Source organism: Melozone crissalis, unplaced genomic scaffold, assembly GCF_028551555.1.
Source record: "Melozone crissalis strain CALT ecotype California unplaced genomic scaffold, PUWL_Pcris_2 ptg000057l_1, whole genome shotgun sequence".
Taxonomy (NCBI): Eukaryota; Metazoa; Chordata; class Aves; order Passeriformes; family Passerellidae; genus Melozone; species Melozone crissalis.
In genome coordinates this window covers 8,158,592-8,185,516 of record NW_026535835.1, presented here as the reverse complement: position 1 = coordinate 8,185,516, position 26,925 = coordinate 8,158,592, and the positions used below count along the sequence as shown (strand labels likewise).

Sequence of the window (26,925 nt, the reverse complement as noted above, 5' to 3'; positions counted from 1 at the left end):
ACACTGAAAGACAACTGTTTCACATTTACAGCCCCCAACAAAACAATAGACAAAAAGCATGTCAGAAAAGCAAGAGAAAGGAGCTGGGGGAAGGGAGCTGATAACCAGAGCACACTCAGTGTTATTGAAGGAATGTTTCTTGGATCGACGGTAATGATGTCATGTTCCATCTTTTAAGAAGCATCAGATTCTTACAAAAAGGACATTGTTGTTCAAAAGCAACTGCTGCAATCCCAGAATGCCCTTTTCCCTACATCTGTTAGTCAGAGGGGCTAGGCTGGGATAAACCTGCTAATATGGCCAAAAGTCACATGTCGCTGTGAGCGAGCGTGCGTGTGAGAGCCAGCGCGAGGGGAAAAGCTGAGATGGGTTACAGCCTGCTCCCCCTCCCCAGGGACCCCCCACGCCAAACCAGCCACCACACTCCTTCCTGCTGTCCCTTCTGAGCATGCCTCTGAAATGTCAGCAACAGGAACATTTCTTCCTGCAGCTGAAACTCCTACCAGGCCCACTGACAACACACACAGGCGTGGGATGGGACAGAGCAGAACTCCTCACCTACCGTGATACACCTTAAAATACATTTTTCCCCCCTATATTCTTGAGAACATCAAGAAAAATTTCATTATCTTTATCCTTGGAAATAATTGCTGCTTTGAAATGCATGAGAAAAAAACCCACTATTAAGTATTAAAATCTATTTAACAGAATAGTCACAAACGTGTATATGACACTGTGCTTATCATTTGATCTCCTCAGATGGAGCAGTAAAATGCATTAATGTAAATTCCATCCATAAGAAATCTTTACACAGTCTCACTTAATGAAGTGCTCCAATTTTTATGGATGCTACAATATTAAATTCCCTCTTCTTTTTACCCAGACAACAGGCACTGCCTGCCAAAGCCCAGCAGTGCCAGCAGCAGAGCTCTGCCTCCTGCCTTGCAGTAATGACACCTGAATGCTGTGGGGAAATGGAAAGCAGGAGAAGTGGCACACAAAGCAGCCATTGCATTATTTTAAGTGTATTAAAAATACAGGCGAGACACAGGATTAAAACAAAAAAATCAACCCCACAACTAAACTGCCCTGAAAATTAAATCATACACCAGCAGGCAGCTGCTTTTCTGAAGTACAGTAAAGTTGCACTTGGGTATTTTACATTCTTCCACCAGTAAAATCTATTCACTACAGGGTTTTTGGATTGGTGTAGCTACACTGTTAAATACAATTGTTCCCAGTGGATGGGACTGATCATCTCACTTTAGATCAGATCAGGTGGCTGGATCCTGGCTCTGGCCAAGGGACAGGCACTGAAAACAGGATACAGCACCCTCTGAGTTTGTGTGACTATCTACAGGCCACCTTGCAGGCTGCTAAATTTAGAAAAAATAAACCCACATTTTTTCCTAGGTGTCACTCATATGAAAAAATAATATTGCACTGCATAAACACAATTACCAGGACTTCAATCTCAACCAGTAAGGTGGAGTAGGAACATGAGACAGATTCAAAGCAAACCAGGGAATGACCAAGGCACAGGACTATTTCCACACAGTAGTCTGAACTCACTACACTTAGTGGCTACCATTACTGGTGTAAATGACACTGACTACAGGCCAAAATGTTTTATCACATTACTTTCATCTGAACAACTATCAGTTAGCAGAAACCGCATGCACACATCCACAAAAGTCTATGAATCGATAAGAGGTTACATCCCTGTAATTATGGCTACATTAAAGGTGCACACACACCCCTCGAACCTCTGACACAAGAAAGCTGAAGATGAGCACGGGATAAGACCTGTTCTCTTTGGAGTTTTCTGCCTCCTGCCATGTCATCTCAAGCTCAAGTTAAGACCCACCCCTGTGACTAACATCCCCTGGGATGCTGCAGAGTGGAACAAGCAAAGCTCCAAATGGTCAGCTGCCATAATTAAAGTGCATATTTCAGTCTTCTGCTAGGAGACCTCAGAGAAATTAAAATCTGTCCACGCTACACTAAACTCTCTGATAGATAACTCAGGTTATCTGTCAGTGTCACAGATAATCATTTTCAGGTAACATACACCAATGTACTAAGAGAATATGCTTGGCATTCCCTGCAGAAGAGAAGGGAATCACACACTGACGTTATCACCTGTCCATATTATTTTTCAAGTTCCCATTCAGACCAACTCAGTGAGTGACACCGACTAGAAGGTACTTGGTTACATTAATCATGAGATACAGTATAGCATTTTTAGTTCCTTAAGACAGTTCAAAAGTTTGCAGAAACCAAATTACACCACACATTTGCTTGTAGATGATTAGCACTGAAGAGCAGCATGCTTTGTCCCTACAAATGACATTTCAAGGAACCAATACATCCAACAAAAATATGAGAACCAGAGTTAAACAAATACCATGTGAGCACAAAATGGAAACAACAAACAGATTTCTGCATCCATCATCCTGTGTCTCCCCATTTCACTGGGAACAAGAGCCACGCAGGCTTCCACAATGGTTGTGGAGGCCAAGAGGAAAGCTGTCCTCTATTACTGAGAAATAAACAAAGTTATTTACAATTCCAGACATAAATCTTGTTTTATGTTATAGTCATCTGGTATCCCATACACTTAGCACAGTAACATCTATAAAAACTTCTCTTTGCTGTCAAACATAGCTACACTGTGTTTTTCCCTCATTGAATATATATGGCACTTTAAAAACAAACAAACCAAGCAGGAGACCAGTTACAGCCCCTATGATCTTCACAGCTGACACTAACAGCAAAGACTAGAAAGTGAATATTCAACACAAAAACCTACTGGTTCTTCGCAGATCTTCTCATTCAAAGTAATAAAACAACCAACAAAAACACCCCTCACACCACTAAAAAACAACTACCCATCATTTAGAAACTGATATTTAGATTCTTTAAAAGAATCTGTATTGCTGGTAGTGCAAACAGTTGCTAAATCTGAGTGTAATTTTCTCTGGCATGATCTAATGCACAAGCACCAAATAAGATGGGGAATGAGTGTCATCATACAACTATCAAAAATGGGAAAAGGGATTTTCTGTTACTTGCATGTGGGTCAGATCCAGGGAGTGTATGAAGCTGAGATTAAATTATCCTCTCAACACACTATTAAAAATTTCCTGAATGGCTTCCAGCTGACACTGAAAATTTCCACAACTATCCTAAATATGATAAACTGAAACTGTTGAAAGAACTGATTTTCAATTATTTTCTTTTACTTGCAATTACACCTGAAGTAAGAGCTAGATGGTAAGAATGCCTAAAGAATTATTATATTTTTTAAATGCTTAAAATAACAAATTTTAAAAGTTTCTCTGTAGTATTGAATACTTGACCTGAAAGCACAAATTCTTTTGGAAGCAGCAGATAAATCACTCCCCATTTCTATAAACTCAGAATAAAAGCTTGCAATATAAAAAAGATGAAAGCTGTCTAAGAAAAGTAAGAATTTAACCTGGAATGGGAAGTGGAAGGGCTGTACAGTTCATGGGAACACAGCAGAAAAGATGATGAAGGTCCAGCATCAGAAAGCATGAACAACCATCAGGCAGTGCTGATATATGCCACTTTAGGAATGATGCCACTTAACCTTGATTTAAATTTATTATCTGCATTTAAATCAGCCTTTAAAACTTTAGCCTGATAAATTCTATGCATGGAGTTACATTACCCAGAGAAGTAAAGGGCAGGAATTGCCCACTACAGTCCCATCACTTTATTTACTGTTCCCAAAGCCAGGTGCCAGCCAGGGGTGGGGCCTTTCCACAAGGGCACAGACAGAAGGAGTTCTGGTGGCTCCCCTGAAATTCAGGGAACCTGCAGCCAGTGTGAGACTGTCAGATCCAAGACTGTCCCCATCCTTCTGCACAGCTCAGCAAACACAGAGGGACTCGGGTCCATCAGGTCCTCCATGGATCCTGGGAAAGCACATTCCTGATCACTGCACCACATTCCTCCTTCCAGCAAGCTTGTCAAAACTATATACACTGGATTTTATTGCTTTGCATTTCTTCAAACCTCTTAACCCAGGCTCTGCTCCACCCAGCCAGCCCTTTCTTTTCCTGTTCTGACAAAAGCAGGGTAATTCTCAAGGGCCTTAACATGCTCTGAACACGTGGAAGAAGAGTTACTGTGCTCTCAGCAGAAGGTGGCTGTTTCCTTGAATAGCTCAAAATCAGCTTCCTGTCCACCCTCAGTGACCCCAGGCAGATGGCAGCAAGACAGTTGTGTCCCAGTGACTGTCACAATGGAAGGTCCATCAGCACCTCAAACCTCCCAGAACAGACAGGAACTGCAGTCCCTTGACTCATGCAAAACCCCATATCACAGACTCCTGGTGCACTGGGCTAAGCCTCTCCCACCAAGCTAACAACATGTTATTTTTTCTCCTCCTAGTTCTGCAATTTGGAATTTTTCCTAGAGTGGCAATTAAGGGGAAAAAAAAACCCAACAAAACCAAAAAAAAACCAGAAATGAAACAAGAAAAGGCTGGAGATGCAGCAAGGGGCATTTAATTTCTCCCATGCCCTGCAAAGGGGACAAAGGGCACTCAGGAACATCTCCCTTGGGATCCTGTAACTTACTTGTACCACTTAGTCGTGAGCAGCAGCTTAGACAACAAAAGTGCTGACAAAGTAATGAACTTGCCTTTCTCTTAATGATCTTAAAATCAGTCTTTTCAGTACACTTGTTCTCCACACTGCATCCACCAGGGCTGTCAGTCACAAAGGAAAAGGGAAATGCAGATGAATGACATTCTACACGAAACTGTTAGAAAAATGTTAAATACTCAGAAAAATATCCAAAAAGCTGTCACCAAACTGATCATCCTAAAATAATGCCAACTGCAAGCAGAACAAAACCACCTGGAATGGGACGAGCAAACTGGATTGTGGAAGGTACCTGTGGAACATGGGAAGCCCCACTGAGATTCTTTTCCACACTGCTTTTCACTCCAAGCCCATGTACATGAGATTCTCCTTTGCTTTCTGCCAGTCTCCAGGGGAAGGGGAAAGACAGAATAATTTCATTTCCAGGTGAGGAGACCTTTATGTTGCCAAAGCCTGAACAGGTGAGATCTCAGACACTTCCATCACTTGCCTTATAGCAGCAAGGGCACTTCACATGGTCCCCAACTCCATGTACAGCTCTGTAACAAAGTTCTGCTTCCTGCACAGGAACAGAGAACCTTCTCCACAGGAGTTCAGCAAAGAACAGGCATGAAATGCTGTCCCCTTTATCTTTCACATTCCCTCACATAGGTATTTCTAGAAGGAATAGATTAGAAGGATAAGATGAATCTGCACCTGGATATTACAGCGAATTCTTGCAATTTTTTGTCTGTGTGAGCATCTATGTTCAAACAGGCTTTTCTTCCCCACTCAGTCCTTCTTTCTTCATCTGACAAGGAACAAGCCTACCATTCCTATAAGATTCCCTTTTCAATTTATTTTTAAAAGATTTTTGAGGAATGGTTCTATCCTGAAAAAACCTCTTTGCAGTTTTTTTTTTTCTTTCCCTCTCTGCTTTTCTACCTCTGTTTTTTTCTTTCATTATACTTTTTCACAGAATAGCCTCAGGAAGACACTTTTATGTTCCAGCACTGCTTGCATTTCTCTTATACGTGTACTTGTAGACTCTGTGCCTTACTTTGATTTCCTCTCAAGATTCTGACACTAAAATGTCCATCATCAACTCCTTGAATTACTTACCCCAGCACACTTTCTGATCCAGCTGAGCTGTTCTGCTTGGGTGTTTACTTTCCAGGAATGTCACTAACAAAAGGGTCAGAAAGTTGTATTTCCCAAACCTTCTCTGACAAGCCCAGGATCTGTGTTTCTGTGCTGAGTGTAAATATTTATTTTTAATTATTTCCACGATATTTCAAGTTTTCTAAGAATTTAAAAGATAAGGTAAGTGTGTTCTTGTGTTAAAGACAAGATATTCTGAACAAACTAAATCTCTTTTGACGGGTTTCATATGTCAGTTATAAGCAAACACTACCTGTATTCTTGAAAATACTAGTTTTGTTAACTGGTAATTTTTACAATATCACTCACACCAAATCTACCACTGACCCTACCACTTAAACAACATATATAAAATACAATACTGATGTAGTTGAGAAAAATTAATACTAAAAAAATCTTGCTTTTTTCCTCCTACTATTTAAAGCAGAATATCCTACAAGATCAAAAATTAGACCTATGGAACAGCTGAAGAATAGCCAACATTCATTTCTCAAAGACCAACGCTATGAAAGTTCAAGAAGTGCTCACCATTCCTTACCATGTTCAACACTAACATCTCCTGGATGTCTTTGCCTGTGATAGTTCTGGTACATTTATTAAGAAGGTCAGCTCTAAATTTAGTGATTCCTTAGGCTAGCAAAGCTATGAGGAAGGCAACTGGAAAAAATGAAATCTTCTGTCGCCTTTCTTTCACAATTCAGTAAGTTCACAGTTGTTGCCAGCTCTTTTCCTTTATTAATGTAAAGTATCACATTAATAAATATTCTGTGAGTGCATCACTTACAGCTCCATGGCCACATCTCTCCAAGCAAGGAGCACATTTTACAAGGGACCCAGTGTGGGAGATGCTGTGCTGGCAGCACACTGGCCAGGAAGAGGTTAGCAAGAGGCCAGTTGATGAGAGTCAATTAAGTCTAGAGGCAAAAATACTGGGAAACTCCAGCTGCCCATAAAAAAAAATTAATCAGAAATCCTACTGGGACTTGAGTTTAAAGAAACCTTTTCTTGACCCCTAAGCAATTCTGTCCCAGAACAATAAATAGAGTAAACGTAAGCAAATTAGCTATTTTGGATTCAGCATAAATAACTCAGAAATAAGCTTCTAAAGCTCACAACATAGATAATTACCCTTGAGAAAAGAAGTAATTAAAAAGTGGCAGTATCACCATAGTTTTTGAAAAGAGGCCTGAAAGAAAGCAATTCAAAGTCTTTCTGGTCAATCAGTAAAAAAAAAAAAAAAAAAAGAAAAAAATGTTTAAATTGAGCTTGCAAATGAATTCCCTGAAGTGCAGAAGAACACTCCCACTCCTGCAAGAAGCTGTGTCCAACCCTCCAGTCCACAGGTCAGATTCTTATTTGAGCAAGTACAAACCTGGCAAAAGTGATGCCAGTAGGAAGAACCTGAGGCAGAAAATAAAACCAAACACAAACAGAAAAATCCAGGAGAACTCTGTGAGATTCTGTAGGAACAATCTTACAAACCAACAGCGAGAAGCCTTGGGGAATCACCCAGCCTGACAAAAAGCCACACAGGAGAACAAGGGAATGGAGAGAAAGTAAATAACCTGCACAAAGAAGATAACTGGGTACAAGGCAAGGTGCTGTCACAGACCAGGACAGCTGGTCCTTCCATAAACACTTAAATTAAACATTACTGACCTATGGGGACGAGTAAGCAGCTGCCCTAAATCTGACGTAGCTCCAGAGTGACGTTCAGCTTTTGTCACAGCTGCTGTCCCCTTCCAGCAGCTGCTGCTGCTCCAGAAGCTCCCAACAACGGCTGCAACCAAACTGAACAGAAGAATTAACGGAACTATCAATTAGTGGGAGCAACATGCTAATCACTTGGTGACTGTGCTGCACTAAGGAGCAGAAAACGAACCATTTATGCACTAGACTATATGCCATTAAAAGAACAGTACAACTCAAAAGAATATTCAAAAAGAAGGGGAAAAAGTACACAAAATTACTGTGAGAATTAGTCATAGGTGGAGAACAGAATCATCACCTCTGAATTGATACAAAACTAAAAAAAGCAAGAGGTCAGATAATAATTACATTACATTTTGAACAGAAGAAAATGCTCTTGCAATCAGAATGACCACAGATAATGTGTGAATCCAGCTGAATCCAGCATAATATCTGCACTTAAGATCTGGATGGGAGGGAAAGGTACATGACATGTTTTATTTAGGGCAGCTGAAAGCATCAAAAAGTACACAAGAACCTTAAAAAAAGAGTATGAATGAGCAACAAGACCAGATGAAAGGTCAAAAAAGTAAAGAACCATAAAGCAAACATCTACTCTTAAACTAAACATAACTCAGGAGCTGAGCCTGCTGCAGAAAACTTAGCAAAATTATTGCACAATTATGCCAAAGACAATGTCAGACTTGGTTTTTTTAAAAAACAAGATGAAGAATCAATCAGAAAAATAATACAGAATTTCTGACAGTACTTGAAGAAGTCTCTGCCATGGCTGGAGATTATTCTTCATTCACATATAGCAGTAAAATAGAAGTACAGTAAAAAAAGTCTCAGAAATGGGAAGATGTAAATGCCTAAAAAGACAAACTAAGCTTGAGCAGAAAGGTGTAAGAGTACTTAAAAATCATAAATAAGAATGCCATGATAAGTGCTCAGACTTCAAAAACAAAAGGAGAAGCCATAAACTACAAGAGCAACATGTTTATAACACAGCAAAGGAATTCAACCAATCAAAGTACAAACAGCAAAATTAACCTGCAGAAATGACTGTGAGGCATTGAACCCAAGAGACAGAAACACTGCTTTTTAAACCAGAAACTGCTTTTTAAACATTTACATGGGTAAGAACATCCTCAGTCAGGTCAGGTAAGGTACTCCTGGATGCTCCTGGCACTGCTTTCCAAGCACCCAGGTTGTCACCACTGCCAGGGACAGCAGATAGGAGCAGACAGGCGAGGTATCAGAACCTGGATGACAATTTTTATGCTTCTATTCTTCTAGGGTCAAACAAGCACCATCAAAACACACCTTGCTATGAAAAAGGTCAAATTCTTTTAACACAGGATTTTATAAAATACAGGATTACTATCATTAATAGAAAAAAGGTTTCTTGGAAGGCTGCAGGGAAATAAGGAGAGGTTCTAGGAAAGTGCATGGCCCTTCAGCACTGGGGACAGGCAGAGAAGCCCTGTCAGAACAGATGACCAGTGAAAGATTATTCTGTTCTTCAGGAGTGACCAACCCACTGCCAGTGCAGCAAGGATTTATAGCTGCTCACCTATGTTTGTAACTTAAAGCTCATTCAAAAAGGGGTTCAAACATACTTCAGCTTCAAAAGAGTTCAAAACCCTTTATAGCTGTTAAATCTGTGTTACCAGATTATCTGTACCCATAAATGGGATAGCTTTAATAAGCAATTATGTCACACGTTTCAAGAGCCCGTGAGCACCTCCTTTCCTGCTGGAATTCCCCAAAGTCAAGGCAATTTGCTTTACTCCAGCTCAGGTTATTTTTTTTCCAGTCTTCACATGACTAAGCAGAACCATTTCCTACACAGCATACAACAATAGGAAGAGGCAAACAACCAAAACCAAACAAAAACACATTTTAAAAATCCCCTTTTTTTACTGTTCTACATACTAGAAGGAATGCCTCTCCACTGGTATCTGCAAGGTCTGAATCCCTTCTCTTTATGCTTTCCACTTAAAACAAAAAATAGTTCTCAGTGTGTATTAAGATAACAAGCATAACCTTTTAATTTGATGAGTTTTATCTGCTTTCATGGGGAAAATGCTCATTTTAACTAATACACAAAACAATTTGTGGTTCAGATATACAGAGTATGTCTCAATTGAATTGTTAAGATCACAGGACTGAAGGTCCAATTAAGTCCTGCTCCTGCTATTTTAAGCAACTTTATAATAGAATCCAATCATCAAATAATAACCAACTCCTGAGAACTTCTCAAAACCACTACTCTGATTACAAGGCTGCTCCAGAACCCTACTCCTATTTTGATTAGGAACCAATTTAAGATTAAGAACTGATTAAGACTCATTTACAGATTACTCTAAGTTTACACTGCCTTACTCTTTTTCCCACACCAGCATTAGTGTTTAGAGTTTTCCTCCCTTTTCAATATGAGGGATAAGCACAAGGAGAGACAGAACTGTTCCCTTAAGCCTGTTAGCTGAAAAAAGCCAGTTTTGTCTCCCTTTATGATGCAGGAGAGAGAACTGACTTCCCAGACCATCCTAACAGCCCTTCCTCACATCTGTCCCAAATGCAGTTGTTTTTTTTAAAATCCTCTACCACCATTTCCAACATCTGCTTATTTCCTAGATATATAGCACAAAATTTTTAAAATCACCATGGTATCAAGGGATATATTCACGTCTTTTGCATCTTTCCATTTCCAACTGATAAACCATATTTTTCTATTTCATATCTTTATATATAATAATTCTAAAGCCCTGGAAGATTTGTTGTAGAAGCTCTGATGTCACTTCCACACAGGAACACACATTCTGGCAGTGAGAAATGAGACTGAAGCAGAAGTTTGTAAGGGCCTGCTTCCCCAATTCTGGTAGCCAAAGGTTTGTGTGCTACGTTACAGCTGTTCTGACTGCTGACATCTCATCTCCTATGTACTTATATACCCATTACCATAGTAACCAAATTCCTCAGAACATATAATGCAATTTTTGTATCTGGTGTATTAGAACAAAATTATTAAGGTTACAAAGGCAAGCATTCCAAAATTAGAAAGTGTCAGAATTCAGACTGCCATCTCCCTTGCCAACCCATCTTCTTTTGCTGCCTCCCTCCCCATCTCCCAGGCTCCCAAGTCACCTCTCCTGCAAACCCCCAGCTCCAGTTCCCCATCAGCTCCAGCTCCTTTCTCTGCAGCCCCAGTTTCACTGCACTCTGTCCTGACATATTCTTATCTCTCCCCTCTCATCTGACTTTTATACCTCCTGCATTCACACCAGGCATTTTCCTCCTCCACACTGCCTGAGTGCTCTCCAGGAATGATTCACTGAACACAGGGCAGATTCCTGACAGTCTAGGAACTGGAAACAAGAGGAGCCTCTCCTGCAGGAAAAAGTCCTTCTGATCTCTCATAGTCCAGGGCTGGAGCATCTCCTGCTGCTCTCCAGGGATAACTGCCTGCTCCAGCACCAGGAGCTGCAAAATGCCTCAGCAACACTCAGTGCTGCTTCACCCTCTTATTGCCACTGCACTGCAAAGATGGGTCCCAGTGGGGAATACACCCCCATTTCAGGGAGTGATGGCAAATACAGTCTCCATCTTGATGGAACTCAACATAAACAAATTAACCTTTACACTTTACCTGCCTATAGCATTATTTTATACACATAAATATACTGCTAGGAGGAAGACACATGCACAGAATGCTTAAGAGCTGTGTTTCCCCTGAACACCAGCACCTGCAAGCACTGTGGAGTCAGGAGCTGAATCCACTGCAGTGGAACACACCCAGAACATTCAGCACATCTCTCCTTCAAGTTTCCTAAAAAGTCCATCAAACCGTGGACTCAGACATCCTTGTGCATGGCTGCCTCTCCACTAGAGAAAAAGGCTGAGTTGATACATCATTCTGCACACACAGAAGGTAAATGACGACACCTTTTCTCCAAGAACCTGCTCTTAAAAAATGATCTGTATATTTTCTGGTTTGGCAGTATTACTTATTGTCCTAAACACAAGGGATGAAAAGAGGTAGGTCAACATCTGCACCTGAAGCAAATACTTGGAACAACAATTCATAAACATGGCCCATAAAGCAGGTTTAATGCCCAAGATTCATTCTACTTGAGTTAACTCTTGCCATAAGTATTTTTAAAAAAAATTCTCTGGTACACCAACTCTTCAGCTCTCAAGTGAGAAATGCAGCATTTTTTTCTGGTCTGAAGAGAGGAGGAAAGACCTTAAGCCACTTGTATGCATCTACCAAGTGCTACAGCATTCTAAGGCTGGAATGGCAATTTCAGCTTATGTAGAAACACATCCATCCAAAATGTGACAGAAAACTGTAATCAGAAATTGCTCTGTTTCAACAGCACAAATCCAAACACCTCTATATTTCACAGGTTCTTTGTGTGCTCACACATAAAGCCACTTAATCCAGCCATTCTCAGCAATCAATAACAAAAGCAAATGAATGAAAAAGAAATAATTAGTAACCATTTCCACTCCTACCCTTTAACTGAGGGGAACAATAATTTGACTGCTTCAGTCAATGGACAAAACTATTTTCTGTGCATTTAAACAGAAGGTTAATTGAGATGTGGTGGAACCAGCTCTCACACTTGGACTTTCTGAAAACAAGGTTGTCCTGCCTGTTTCAAGGACTTTGGCCTCAGCTTTCTCAGGAAGTGAGGCAGGAAGCTTCCAACAGGTGACTTTTCCAAGACTGAACTGATCTTCAGGAGATATAAAGGAGTGGTGCTGCAAACAAAAAGCCAATTAAATTAATCTTATTTTTCTCCCTAAGCATTCCTGCTGGCAGGGAGTGGGCTGGAAGGCTGTGTCCTGGGCTGGGCTGGCTGTTCCAGGAGCTGCTGATCTGAAGGCAATCAGTGATTTGGCCCAAGCTAAGCCACAGTGCTCAGAGCCACCTAATGAAGGATGGGAGCTGCAGATGATTAAAGCCACTACCCAGAGCAATATGCACACAGCACAGCTGGAGCAGGACTGAGCTCCATGGTTTGAAGGGCCTCCTTAAAATGGTCTGCAAATGTGGGACAGGAGGGGCCTGGCTCTAGCAAGACATGAAGAAGCAAAGCATCAGGGAACAAGGACAGTCACAAGAAGAGTTCCAAGAGAGCAGTGGCACAAGGGATCCTGCCAGAGAGGTGTTAGAAATTTTCAAAAATCAGTCACCTGCTGGTTTGTTTGGGTGTTGGGTTTGTGTTTGTTTGGTTTTTTCCCCTCAAAAAAAGGGCTTGATATTTTTTCTCTATTTTCATTTTGGCAAATGGACGATTCACATCACACTCCACTTACATGACAGCTCCTAGAGAACCTCCCATTTCCCTGGAGAATTTATCAAACATTTTTAGACAAAGCAGAAGAAGTTGGCTGTATGAGAGTTTCCATACTAGACTGGTAAATCTTTGCAGAAGAACAGCTAAGTTGGTGAATAACAGAATCATGACCACTAACATCTTCTGTCTGGAGACTCTCAGCCTGCCTCCAGTCAGAGAACTTAGGGGCCAAAGGCTGGCTCTGCTCCAGTGCCTGTTTAGAGGTAGATGTTATCAAATTCCTTCCACATCTCTTTAGATTTCAGGAGACAAGCACCCACACCACACACACAAAAACCACCCTCACATCCTTTTGTCAGCCAGCTCCCTGCAGGGGCACAGAGAAAGGAGGAGCTCCTCACCCCAAGAGGCTGCCTGTGAAGGGCACAGCTAGGGTGGAACAGCACAATAATACAGGACATTTCTGCACTACTGCAGTCTGCACTGCACCTTCTCCAGGGATAAATAAAATTCTGATCTCCACAATCTCCATGGCTGTCAATCTGACACCTTTTGTGAATACTAAATTCACACATACAAAGAACTTTCTCCTTTGTAGGTTTTGAAACATCTCACATGCCGTTTCCTACTGGTAACGGAACAAGCAGCATAATTTCATACCTGGCAATTTGAAGCCTCTTTCAGCAGTTTGGAATAATGGATTTTGCCTTTTTGTTTGTCAGTAGGAACAGACAAATAAGAGGAAAAAAAACAACTGCAAAGTTTCAAGCAACAATTCCTGTATTAGAAGAAGAGCTATTTTCTGACTGTTCATGTTGGCTAATAAACAAAGGCAACATCAGGTGTCCATTTTATAAATTCTAAGGATCTTGGATTTTTGAACTGGGAAAGTAGGACAACCTCCTGATACCTTGGGCAGATACATCCCTAACAACCAACCAGCAAAAAGCAAGAACTGCTCCCTCATCATGCATGCAGCTCACCCGAGCAGCCCAGCTGGACAGGGAGCTACTGAGAGCTCAACAGGCCATGCCAGGAAACACTATTTACTTTTTGGACACAAACTATAAAGAGCAACCAAGAAGTAATTAAGGTTCTTGAACATAACAGGGCAAAAAATATCAGCTCCAGTGTTGCTCACTGCCCAGAAGTTCTTAATACATCTGGACAGCTTCTCAGAGACCACCAGCCCATCCTCTCCCTATCAATACCCAGTTTAGAGCCTCCAAAAGCCTCAAAAAGCCTCTCTGCAGATTATTTTGCAAAGTCATTCTGAATGAGGGAATATCTAAAGCTCTAGCCTGAAAAAGAATAAACCTATCCATGTTTGCAGGAACTGTATTGCTCAGTATAGCTAACAAGCTGCATGAGAGCCAACTGCTGCCAGGCCACAAAAGGGCTCCCAGAAAGAGGGAAAAATTCCAATACATTCTTATATTAATATAACTCCAAAGGCTTGAATAAAAATCATCCTGGTTATATCAGCCCAGCCGTTGGTTTTGGCTGCTCCCCTGACTCTGGCCAGGGCCCAAAAGTAATCTTGGTGGAAGGCTGCTGCTAGTACTACCTTGATATCTATACAAACACCTCAAATGTATGGGACATTTCCCTGGTAGAAATTCACATAAGCATGGCAAGAAGACACTGTGCAGTGCTCATTTAAATATCTCCAAAATAATCAAAACCAGAGAAAGATTATATTGAAAGATAAAAGAGCTCTGAAAGGGATATTTGGATATTCATGAAGTGCCCCTATATTTGCACCTGGCACAAAACATGCATCCCATCCTCCAGCAAGACAGGAAGGAGTTATTTTTGAGAACTTGATAGTAACAACTGAAAAGAAATAACTCTGCTTCTCTCACTGTCTTTTTCTATTAAGCTAATTTCTGTTGTATAAAGTCAGCTTGAAAGCTCCTTTCAAAGCAAAAGGGGGAGGGAGGATAGGAAGAATCAGATCTGGTTGTTTTTTGCATTTGCCATTCAGGTCTCGTCCCCCCGTTTTGTTTTCCTGGAGGACGCGGCGGCGCAGGCCTCGCACAGTGATGACATCACAGCCACAGAAAAGCCAAACCCAAACAGGAGGGAACAGCTCTCCCTCAAACAGCTCACAGCACCAGCTCTGCTCCTGGTGCTGCCTTCTGCACAATTCAAACTCACTGGGGCTTGTGGTAACCAAATATTCCTTCAGAACCCTGGCCCGTGTGAGCAGCCCATGAAAATGGGGAAGGGGACAGTCCTGCTCCTTTCCAGGCCAGGCAAAATCAAGTTAAAAAGTGTTTAGCTACTGTTCCCCTCTTGAAATACCTTGAACACTACATTGTTTTCTGCCTGTTTATACCTGTTTTATTGTTGGTTAGGAATTACAGAGGCAAGTGGCTTTTACCATGATGAAATAAAGCAAAGTACAGCACATTTAAGTCACTCAGCAAATTGGAAGCTGCTCTTTCAGAAATGCTTTATAAAGTTATTTTTTCTGTATGAGGCAGGCATTCTGAGCAGCATCCTTCCTGCAGAGCAAGGAGCCACGCTGCACCAGGAGCAGAGGAACTGCTAGGTGTGCATGCACGCAGAGTGCAGCACCTGCACAGGATACAAACACACCTCTTGTGGTGAAAACATGTTCATTCCTTGTCTGTATTTATTAAATCTCAGGAAAGGCCCTTGACAGAACACGTGCACTCACTGCTCCATGTCACAAGGAGATTTACCCTTCATCTAATACCTGACCCAACACATTGACATGATTGGCAAGCTCAGAAATAGCAGGTTTTAAGTGAGAAATACCTGCCAAATCTTGGAAGAAAATCTCCATTTAAGACACCAAACTAGATAGCACACGACCACTCTCCTTGCTTCTAACAATTTATGACTTAATTTTCACAACAACAACAAAAAGCAGGAAAGAAACAGAGAATTACAGAAGTGGAAGTTACTAAATATTCAGTGGTCACATGGTTCCACTTATACCTACTGAACAGCACAATGGTGACAAAGCTTTTGGTTGCTTTTGCTGTGATTTTTTAGTAATTGAACATGAAACTAAGAAAACTGCCATCTCTAGCTCAATTCAGACAGAACACTAATAATTCCTCAAAGCAGCAAAACAAACCCAGACTTGCTATTAACTTAGGGACAATGCTTCACCAGGAACATCAGCTAACCAGGGATTATCCTCAGATTTTGTCCCCAAACATATTTTTAAAATATGCCCTCACAGATGATCTCATATTCCTCCTCAGAACTCAAATGTCCTGTTATTACTCTACATTAAATACTAAGAAAAGGTTCTTCATCCAAAGGGTGTTGGAACAAGCTCTCCAGGGAAGCAGTCACAGGCAGAGAGTTCAAGAAGTGTTTAGACAAATATCTCAGGCACATGGTGGGATTCTTGGGGCACAGGAGTTGGACTTTAATGATCCTTGTGGATCCTTGTGATCCCTTTCAATTCAGAACATTCTGTGATCAACTACCCTGAGAAAGCCTCTCACAACAATGACTGATTTCAGATCAAATGCAATTACAGATTTCTGTAAAGCAGCTGATGTTTTCTATAGAATTTGACTTCCAGCAGTGAAACAGTAAGTGCATTCCAGTGTCTATGTGAAGATCTCAATCTCCTGCCTCAGCGATTAAAAGGAAGGAAAATTAAACAAGCAATTGCCTTTAAGGAAGCATCAAAACCAGGTGGTAACGCCAATCCAAGATGGAATTCTGCTTCTAAGTTGGAAGTCTGAGCTCTGCTGTCTTGGATGGGCCCAATGGAGCGTGCTGAGTCCTGCTGGGTTGACTCTGGAGACCAGTCAGGACAGTTGGACAATGACCATCTCTGTAATTTTCTGTTTACATATTTACAGAATGTATTTAAGTGGTGAGACCGTATGTGTCATGTCCTTAGAAATGCTAATCACAGGCATGAAATCACATACAGAAAACCCCTAAATCAGCAGGTGCTCGCTGCCTCCAAACCAGAAAATAAGCAGACAAGTAGAATCACAACTCACACCATCCTCTCCTTCCACTCATGCTGCTCCATATCATCCTTGCTTCCTCAACACCTATGTAAATAGGTAGGCAGATTTTGCAACAGGCATAATAAACAAGTATGAACTACTTCAAACCAGCACAGGTAACATTAGTTTCAAAGCTGAAAGCAGCTTTTGGAGAAAGCTTGCTAAATTTCACACTCCAGGTCTGTGGCAACATGGAACAAAAATCCTTTGGAAAAACAAGGTCCCAAAATACTGAGGACTTTCACACAGGTACTCAGACTTCAAGGTTTTAATGCTTTTTGGGGGTTGTTCTAGTTTAAAAGGATGACTGAAGCAACAAAACTCATAATTTTATGATTTCCAGGTAAGCCTCAGCTATTTCACTGCATAGATATGCCTTAAATGAATCCCCACACTGCAAAGACAGGTACAGGAGAATCCAGAACAGATGAAAGTTACTGGTGATGAGCTGAGCAATGGCTCACTTGCAATGCTTATGGATTCCCAACAGGCACAGGGGCTGGAAGCTCCTCTTCCTTCCCAGGGCACCAGGTGAGAGCCCTTTCAGCTCTTTACAGCAGTGTGCATTTGCATTACACAATAACTAGACCCTGAAGAAAAGGTGAGATTCAGCTGTGGCAGAGACTGCACAAACAGGGTGAAAAGATACACTCTGCCTCCACAGATCTCCATAATAATGTCCAGACAATACCCAAGTCTTTCCATTTTACATGCACAGGAATATTTTTAACTTAGATGGGCAGTCCCTGGCTATCCCTGTGCGTGACTGACTTCAAAAATGAAAAAACTTAAATTTGTTGTTCATCAAGTTCAGGGACTGATTTACAATGCATTAAAAACTCTTTTCAGATTAATGTAAAGATAAAAATCGGCAAAAAGTCAGATCATAATAACAAAGAATATTAAAATTTTCAAGATTTAGCCAGCTTATTCATGAGCAGCATTAAATTGCCATTATGGCAAGAAAAATCTACACAGTGCTCCTATGATGAAACAAGAAACCCCAAACCCCATCCCCTGCATTTTCAGCAGGTCAGGCAGAGTTTCAGAGGGGGATGTGGGACAGTGCTGCTGCTCAGCTTTGAGGGCTGTGCTGCTCCACCACACCCCACAGGCAAAGCAGCATCTCCTACACTCCTGCTTCCACCTCACAACCTGGGAGGTGCTGATGCAAACTGGGAACCAAGGAGACAAATTCTACTACCCCAACACCACCAGCCATGCTGAGCAAATTGCTCATTTCTACACCTGTACTTCAGCATCCCCACCTCATAAATGTGGAAAATAAATATGCCTTTATCATCTATCTGAAATACCTTGAGATTTGTGGGTGAAATTCAGAGCACAGAATTACTATTATTATCCTGCTAATTCAGAGAAAAGCATAAAACCATCACATATGTAAGATAATATTTCTTTGCTATAGCTTAAATTGCTATTTGTGTATTAATATTTCATTTCTCTTATTAATTATAACTATGTCTGTTTAAACATAAAATATTTGTAATACCTACAGAAAAACATTGTGATTATACCAATTTATAGTCACCAGAGTAATTACTTTTCAGTACCAGAGATTCCCACAGCAATGGGAAGAATATTCAAATGTGGATCACACACCCTGGTGCTGGACCAGCCCCTGGAGAAACTCCAGAGCCCAATGTGACAGCCCACCTGCACAGTGGTCCACAATTATAAATTCCAACAGCACAGGAAAACATAAGAGACTTAAAATAATGTGCTAATTTGTATTTTAAATATATAAGGGCCATTCAAGAAAAAGCACTAAAATATATGGGAAAACTTAGGGGCTTTTCCAAAATATTTTTTAAAACTGTGCATGAAAAATTCCATGTCAAATTTTTATTGAATAAACTTGAAAACAATTCTTTAAATGTTCTTTATGGTTTTGTGCCTAATTATGAGCTAGTGAAGGTAAATCATGCACTTTATAAGTAAACTATTTTCACGTTAGTCTAGTATTCAAAGCACTCTGCATGTTATTGTCAAATCAGGAACGAATCTTTTGCCCAGTCTTGTTTTTGCAAATAAATTTACATCATCAGTATTGTAATGAAATCAAAGCAAAGGTGAGGATGAAGACTTCCTTATTCCATAACATTTTATTTTGGATAAAAAACCACATATTCAGACGTCTTCTTAAGTACAGATTATCTCAGTGTTTGGCTCCCTGTGCTCTGTCCCTCCAGTCAGCAATAGAAATGTTGAATTCTCTGGTCAGTTCAGGACATATGTGTAGGCTGATCTGCTAAGAATGTGGTCAACTACTGAGCTAGCAGCTGACAGCAACATCTTCTGAAAGCAGAAGGAAATATCTCCAGTGATTGTCATGCAACCACCTAAATTCAGCCCCAGCATCCTCACTAAGCCCTCCTCTCCTCCTCCATGAGCACTCCAATTTGTCCAGATCTGGCCACTCAAGGTGGCTTCTGGAATGGAGATGCTCTAGGATTTCCTTGCCCATGTATTGTGCCAAATGAAGGGAAAAATAACCTTCCATCACTTACAAAGGCCAGATGATCAGCATTCAGATGGGTTCGCCTGCATTCTTGCTGCAAAACGGGCAGGTCCCAGCAAGAATTAAAAGGAGGTTCTACCACACACCTCCAGCCAGAGACTAACCTAGTTTTAAACACTTCAAAGCATGTGTTAGAGGGGGTTTGTGTGGAAAGGGAAGAAGGAAAATTAAGCCAAAAACACAGGTAAGAGTTCAGGGTTTGCCTGAATATGGCAATTAACCCATAATAAAAATGGAGCTTGGCATTCTTCGCAAGGCACTGCCTCTGAAATGTATCATTATTTCCTTCCCAACTCTGACATGCACTTCTGGGAGACAGCAGGAATTTTTGTCAAGGCCAAGGTTACCCTCTTTTTTAACTGAAGTTGCAAGCCTTCATAAAAACCCCAATCCAAGAGCCTGGCTGCACACCCAGATGCACCAAGCCAATATAAAGGGGGGTTTGTATCAGCTCAGCTGATGCCAGTGAAAATCAGATCACTGCACCTTGGTCTGTATGGGTGGCAAAACCACATTTGTGCAGCCAGTCCAGCACATAATTCTCAAGACAAGACTTGGATATGCAAAGACCAATTTAAAAAGCCCAAGGAGACAGAGGAGAGTGATGGATTGAAGGCAGAAGATCGGGTGCTGTGCACAGCCCCTGTGTTCTGTCTGACCCTCAAAGAGGGACACAGCTTACCTAGGGGTACAGGGCGAAATCATACCAAAATAGATTCCAAACCCAGGGTTTAACTAGTTTGCTATCTAGGCCAGGAAACAGTTCTGGAACACATTTAACACAGTTTAATCGCATCAAATCACAGCTGGCCCAGAACTGATTTTAACAACTGTCAACTGCTCCTTGAAACAGGCAAAGCCAAAAAGAAGATCACAGCACACAGTTTACAAAGAGCACAAACACAACCCAAACATCCAGAGCAGCAGCAGCAAAGCAAGGCACATTCAAATCCCATGATCTTTATTCAGATTGGGTTACAAGGAAGTGGGAACTGGGAGGAGTTAATGTTAGTGACAACTGCAAGGCAGAACTAAAGGAGAAACATGTTGCACTGCCACCAGGACACAGCTTGAGAAATGCTAATACTGATGGAGAAAGTTACTGCACTACTTACTGAAAACCCGTGGCCTATTTGAGAAACAGCACTAGCAAAAATAACCTCTCCTCATATCTCATCTCAGCTGAGGAGGGAGGGGACAGTCACCAATTAAAAGGGGACTGAGGTGGGAAATGAGAACTGCATATTAAGAATGGTGAAGGAGGCAAAAATAACAAATATGTGCAATAGCACATGAGATTCTTTCCAAGAAATCTCAGTCCAACATTTCTCTGGGCATGGGCTCATGGGTCTGTCACTGCCCCTGAGCAGTGGGATGTCAGGGAAGAGGAAGGATTGCTGGGTGCTTGAAAACAGACTGAACACATGGATGGGGAACAAGCCAAAAGTGCTACAAGAAATGCTCCCCACACTTCCAACATACTTGTACTTGCATATTCCTCCTTCCCATGCTCCTGGACCCCAAAGCTTTCCAGACAATAAAAATCAGTCAGAGCAGAGTGAGCTGAAGCTGAACCAGGAATGCAAAGGGAAGGACTGATCCTAAGGGCCTAACCCCCCCAAAATCTGTGTTCAGCAGTGCTCAACTAATGACAGAAGGCTAAATGAAAGTAAAAGAAGTTTTAAAATTTAGGTGAACTAAGTGGAAGGTTGAAAGCAACTTTATTCACATTTTAAGAAATCAAGTGTAATACATGTTGGCTTTCAGTCTAAAGCTATAGCAAAAATCTCTGAGATTACCAGTAAACATCAGAAATTTTCCTTTCAAATATGGATTGATAAAGCTGACCTGCAATAAAAGCTTCCAATGAAACTCACAGGCACTGTCCCCCCACATTCTGACAGGAGGCTGCCCTGTAAACATGCTGAACTCAATGAGCATAGGAGAAAACTGTTTTTATAAAATTACATCTCACTCTAAAGAAAATATTTGTATGGCTGTAGCCAGGAGTGTAATAAGGGTCATTGGAAGATCACAGGCACAGAAAACTGAACAGCCTGCCAGCTTTAAAGTTTTGTGACTTTTACTTTTTTTCCTCAAGATCTAACTTTTCCCCCAAACCAAACATTTCAAGCCTTTTCCATCCTGAGGACAATACTCAATATGTAAATCTCATGCTGTCACCCCATCCTGACCCCTAAAGAAAAATCAAAACTGTTTCCAGCCAAGCAATACAGCAGGCAAAACTACAAGCTACTGTCCAGTTGTATTAAGAAGCCATCAGCACTCAAACTCACGTTGGACTGTCCTCACCAACCCCTAAGAGAAAGGAAACCTCACCTCCAAGCTCTAGGTGTGTAACTAATGCTGTAGATCTGTCCTCAGCAAGCTCTGATTGAACTGGAGAAACTTCTTCGTTTAGACAAAACTTATTGCTGCTTTGGCAATTTCACGTTTTGTTTACAGGGGCTACCTTGCCTCTTCTTCTGGCAAAGAAACAAAGATTTATCAGAATGTGAAAAAAAAAAAAATCAAGAGTAATAATGCACTGACTTCTCATCAAGTATTAGAAGTTCCTAATGGCTTCTCTTTCACAATTAAAAAATGCTGTAATTCCAGTGATCATCAAGTATTTGTTTAAAAATTGCTTTAAAAACCATGTTTGGAGCCCCCACTGTGCTGGCTAATGTCCATTGTCTTTCTAAGGGCCTTCAGAAAGTGTTCCCTCCTCCATGTTCTGTACTGTAAATGAGCACTTAGGCAAAGAGGAAGGAATAGTGTATAAAAGCCAACCCTGCTTTTAAACAGCTCTCTATCTTTTCCTACTATTTTCTGCACACTTCTTCCCCTCAGACACTTTGCATTTCACCTCTGATTTAATGTTTTTATATTTTAAATTTTTTCACAGGAAGGATTCTCCTATTGGAACTTCACATGAGGGGTTCAGTGATTTTCTGACCCTTTGTCCATTGAATTTTTTTCAGTCTCTTCTCCACAGAGAAATCAATGTATAATCAGCAATGTCTCAGCATGTGAAAGGACAATACAAACAAAGAATCCTGAACCCTAACCACTACAAGTTTAGCAAAAAGTGCCACCAGCCACCTCTGTTTTTAAACCTCACTGCTGGCTGTGGTGGTGCAGCCCAGCCCCTGGGGTTGTCTCTAACCTCCCCTCACTGTGCACTGAGCATTTCAGACCACCAAGCTGACACAAAACTGCATTTTTCCTTAGGTTTGCTTTCTGCTGGTGCAGGATCAAAGACCAGAGCCAATGGAATGACACATGGAGAGGCAGGTGGGGGACAGGACTGACACCTCAGTAAGGGGAATTTGCCAAAGAGCACCAGGCCCCACACACCAGGGCTTCATCCTGCACTGTGTCCATCCAGAATGAGCACTTGGTGGAGAAGAGTAGGACACACTCAATATCATACAAGAAAAGACAGATGTGGGTCTCAGAAAGTATTAAATCATCCTGCTCTGTGCTGTTACAGGCAAGCTTGTCCCAAGCATGGTTAACCAGGAGAGGACAGAACTGAAACTCTTGCAGTCAGACCCAGGAAACTTTCCAGTTCAGACATGACTCCAGGCCAGGGTTGGAGCTCAGCTCTTCCCTTTGTCCAGGATCACAAAAGGAAATAAAAGTAAAATCCTTGACACTGCACAGCACACCTGAACAGGAAAAAAGGTAAGGGCCCCCCAGCAGCACTGCCATTCAGAAGGCAAGAGCATGGCTCACCCCTGGTAACACCAAAGATTTTTCTAATTTCTAGTATGCACTTCAAACTAACAGGATGTTGTTTACATGATTTTAATATGAACAGGAACACAACAGAAAATGCTTCTAAGATAGGATCTTAGTGATTATGGGAGTGTTCTTCAAAACACACTGAGAAGGGAATAAGGCAGGTGGTATTTACCATAGCTTCCTCACCACTTCTGGGTCACAAAGAGAGCCAGATCAACCTTAATTATCTTCTTACTTGACAAAATACCTATACTGTCAAAAAAACTTCTATGAGGCATATTTTGGAAATGACCTTACAAGTTTATCCTCGCAGAAGTGACAGACACCAGCAGCAGTACATCCAGTCTGTCTTTGCTAGAAAGAAAATTACATCTGAAAAAACCAAGCACCTGGAAACCACCTAATGTTGAGTATGCAAGGGTTGTGTCAAAGTGGAACTCACTACTGCAGAGTCAGCTACCTACAACATCTTTAAAACAAATCTCTGAAATTGCTGCCATATCTATTGTTCTCTACAAAACATCCTCATTACAGGAAATCCACTACTAGGATACATCTGAAGATGTAATTATTAGTGTAATATTTGTTTCTCTTCTAATGAATCTCACCAAGCATAAAACCTGAGACTGTCCTACTACTCATTAAAAACATGTTATTCTGGAGACAAAATCTGGTGAATAGAGCTAGAGATGAAAACTGCACAATTGGAAATGTTATTTAGCTGTAAGTAAACGTTAAAAGTTCTCCAGTTTAGCTTATACTGGTATTTAACAGCAGGACATAGATAACTTTTTCAAATAGTCTAACTTGAGGCCTAAGCCACCTTATCTGTGCATAATTTTAATGCCAACATATGGTCCTGTACAGGCAACACTTAATTTATTCAACTTAAAAAGCAAAATAATATCCAACTATCCAAAGAGTTTTTACTTCAGGCAGCTGTATTTCAGCAGGATTAAACTTAAAATTAGACTGTTCCATCAGAACCTCCTTCTCTTCACTGAGATATTGTTAACAGAGGAGAAAAACCTTCTGTCAAGTTCAAAGGACAAATTGAGGTTCAAGTTTATCAATGTATTTCAGCAAATGGATAAAAGGAAGAGGAGTCCTAAAAATGGCAAACATACCAGTCAGAACTAGGCCAATGTTGTGGAGAATCTAATATGAAGGCTCAAGCCAATCGTTGATTAGGTTTGCCCTTGGACATAAGTAGCAGAAACTATGGCACACTAACTATGAGGAGGCACAAAGGCAAGGAAAATACAGGCTCAAGAAAAGCATACCAAAAACTGTATTTATTGCAACAGAAGTTGCTATTCTGTAATCCTGAAATATGAAAACAAGCCTTCCCTAGTGTCAAAATGTATCAGTTTTCCACGGTTTTCACTATTATGTGCTATCTGCTAAAGCTGTTTTTCAGACACTGAGGATTTGAACTATATTGTTCAATTTTTTTTATATATATATATATATTTTTTTTTAGGGTGGTTTTTTGAAACGTTTCATCTGAAACATTCCAAGCTGATAACCTTTATCCAAATACATAAAACAAGAGCCATGTCAAACGCACTATAAATAGCATTAATAGTAAGGAATCAATAACATCCAAACCTTTAGGTAACATCTTATTAATCCGCCCTTGGCATGCATGGGCACACTGCTGTAACGGCTCTCAAAATGCAATAGTCAAAGGTGAAGGACACAATTTGTTCAACTAGTTAATGCAACTGCTATTTAACCAACAGAGCCACTAAAATGCCACCTAATGAAATACTCCGTACCATGATAAGCAGCAGAGACAAGCACGATAAACACGAAACGTTTTTCTAAGAAAATATATTAGAAGTCCTCAGGGCTGTTACCGATCTGTCATATTTTCTTCCGAAGGCATGTAAAGATCTACATTTGACAACAACCATTTTAATCTGTGGTTCTCTCCCCCCCTCCCCATTTCTTGTACCGCGCCCAACACAATGGTACAACTGCATCTCCCAGGTATCGCCTTGGTATTTATTTCTGCTTTCACAGTGACAAAGGTCAACTCTGATGCTCCAAAGATGCTTGCAGCAAAGCTGGGTGAGAGATATTTCTAACGACATACCCATACGCTGGGTTACAGAAATCCAGCCTCCATGAGATGTTTTAATCTGACAAATTAAAATGGTTGGGAAACGCTATTTGGGTAACGGAATCGGCCGCCACATGCCTTGCTGAGAGGGGAGCAATAAAAGGTCTTTAAAATAGGTCACTTTCAGCCAAATCCCACACCAGCACCGAACAAAATGGTATATACACTGAAAACTCACCGCTTGGGGAGGAGCGAGGGGCATGGAGGAAAAAAAAAAAAAAAAAAGAAAAAAAAAAAAAGAAAAAAAAAGGGAAGGGTGAAAAAAATAAAAGGGCATAAATCCGCGCGGGTCTTCGAGGGACCCCAAAGCCCCTCTGGGGGTCGGGGCTCGGCCGGAGGAGCCCCCGGGGGAGCCGCAGACAAAAAGGGCCGCGGCGCTGGGCACGCCTGGCCGCGGGGCCGGCCCCGGCCCCAGCCCTGGGCCTCCGGCGGCCCCTGACAGCGGGGAACACCCCTCCGCCCGCGGCCGCCCCTCCGCGGGAAGCGCCATTTCGCCGCCCGCTCCCCCGCCGGTGCTCGGCGGCGGCGGCCCCGACCCTGCGGCACTGCCGCAGAGCGCGGCGGGGGAGGCGCCGGCCCCACTGGGCCGCCCCCCCCACCCACCGCCTCCCGCACCCTCCCGGGGCCGCCCCGGCCGAACCCCCGCCGCGCTGCCTGCCTTACCCTCCGCCGCAGCCGGGCTGGGAGCGCCGGTCGGCCCCCCGCGGAGGAGGAGGAGGAGGAGAAGGAGGAGGAGGAGGAGGAGCGGGGCAAGGGGCGGCGGCCCCGCGGGGGGAGGCGCCCCCGGAGGGGCGTCGGGCCCGGCCCCCGCGGGTGCCCGGGCGCGGCGGGCACAAAGGCGGCGGGGCACGGCACCTAAGATGGCAGGGCGGGCGCGGCGGAGCGCTCAGCCACCGCCACCGCCGCCACTACCGCCGCCGCCGCTGCCTGGGCCCCGCTCGCCGAGCCGCGGCCAGGCCGCGCCGCGGAGGCGCGGCGTGCGGGAGGGCGGGCGGCGCCGGCCGTGCCGCCGCGGCGGAGCGGGTCCGTGTGCCGGGCCGCGATCGCTGCCGCCGCCCCGCCGCCACCTCCCCTCAGCGCCGCCCGGGCTCCGGCTGCGCCGCCGCCGCCGCTCCGCGCTGCCCGCAGCCAGCGGCCCCCGCCCGCCCCTCTCGCGAGACTTCGCCGCCCTCTCCCTCCCCCCCCCACCACCGCGGCCGGCGGGAGGGGCTGGGGGCGGCGGGGGGAGCAGGGGCGGGGCCGCGAGGGGGCGGCGGAGGGGCAGTTGTGGCGCGGGGGCGGGCGGGGCTGCCTGAGGAGCGGGCGGTGGGCTCAGGGGTCCCGGGTGCGAGGGGCGGGCAGCTCTCGGTGTGAGGGTGTCTGTGGGGAGAGGGCGTTGGTCTGGTGGGCTCTTGTGAGGAGGGGGCAGCCGGCTATGAGGGGTTGTGTGGGGAGGAGCCCTTGGTGTGAGGGTCTCTTGGGGAGGGGTCGTTGGCATGAGGAGAGAGTAACCAGCTGTGAGGAGGGGCTATGGCGTGAGAGGCAGTTTTAGGGGACAGGTGAGGGGTTGCTGAGGGATAGGGGAACAGGAGAGAGCTGGCTGAGGGGAGTTTGGGACAGAGGGTTTGTGTAAGCCCCATGTGGCAACACTGAGGGCTGTGTGGGGCCTGAGGGAGAAGATGGTGAGGGGCTGCTGCTGAGGCCATTTGAGCTCAGACAGCATTTTGAGGGGCAGCAGGCC

At 42.9% G+C, this 26,925-nt stretch overlaps 1 protein-coding gene across 1 annotated transcript in view; it reads right to left on the bottom strand.

Moving 5' to 3' along the window:
• Positions 1-25,953, bottom strand: part of TAOK1 (TAO kinase 1) — a 62,444-nt gene extending 36,491 nt beyond the window's left edge. Inside the window, exon 1 of the mRNA XM_054286984.1 lies at positions 25,869-25,953. The gene's annotated coding sequence lies outside the window, so the exon portion shown is untranslated. The remainder of the gene's footprint in view (positions 1-25,868) is intronic.
• Between the last annotated feature and the right edge of the window lie 972 nt (positions 25,954-26,925).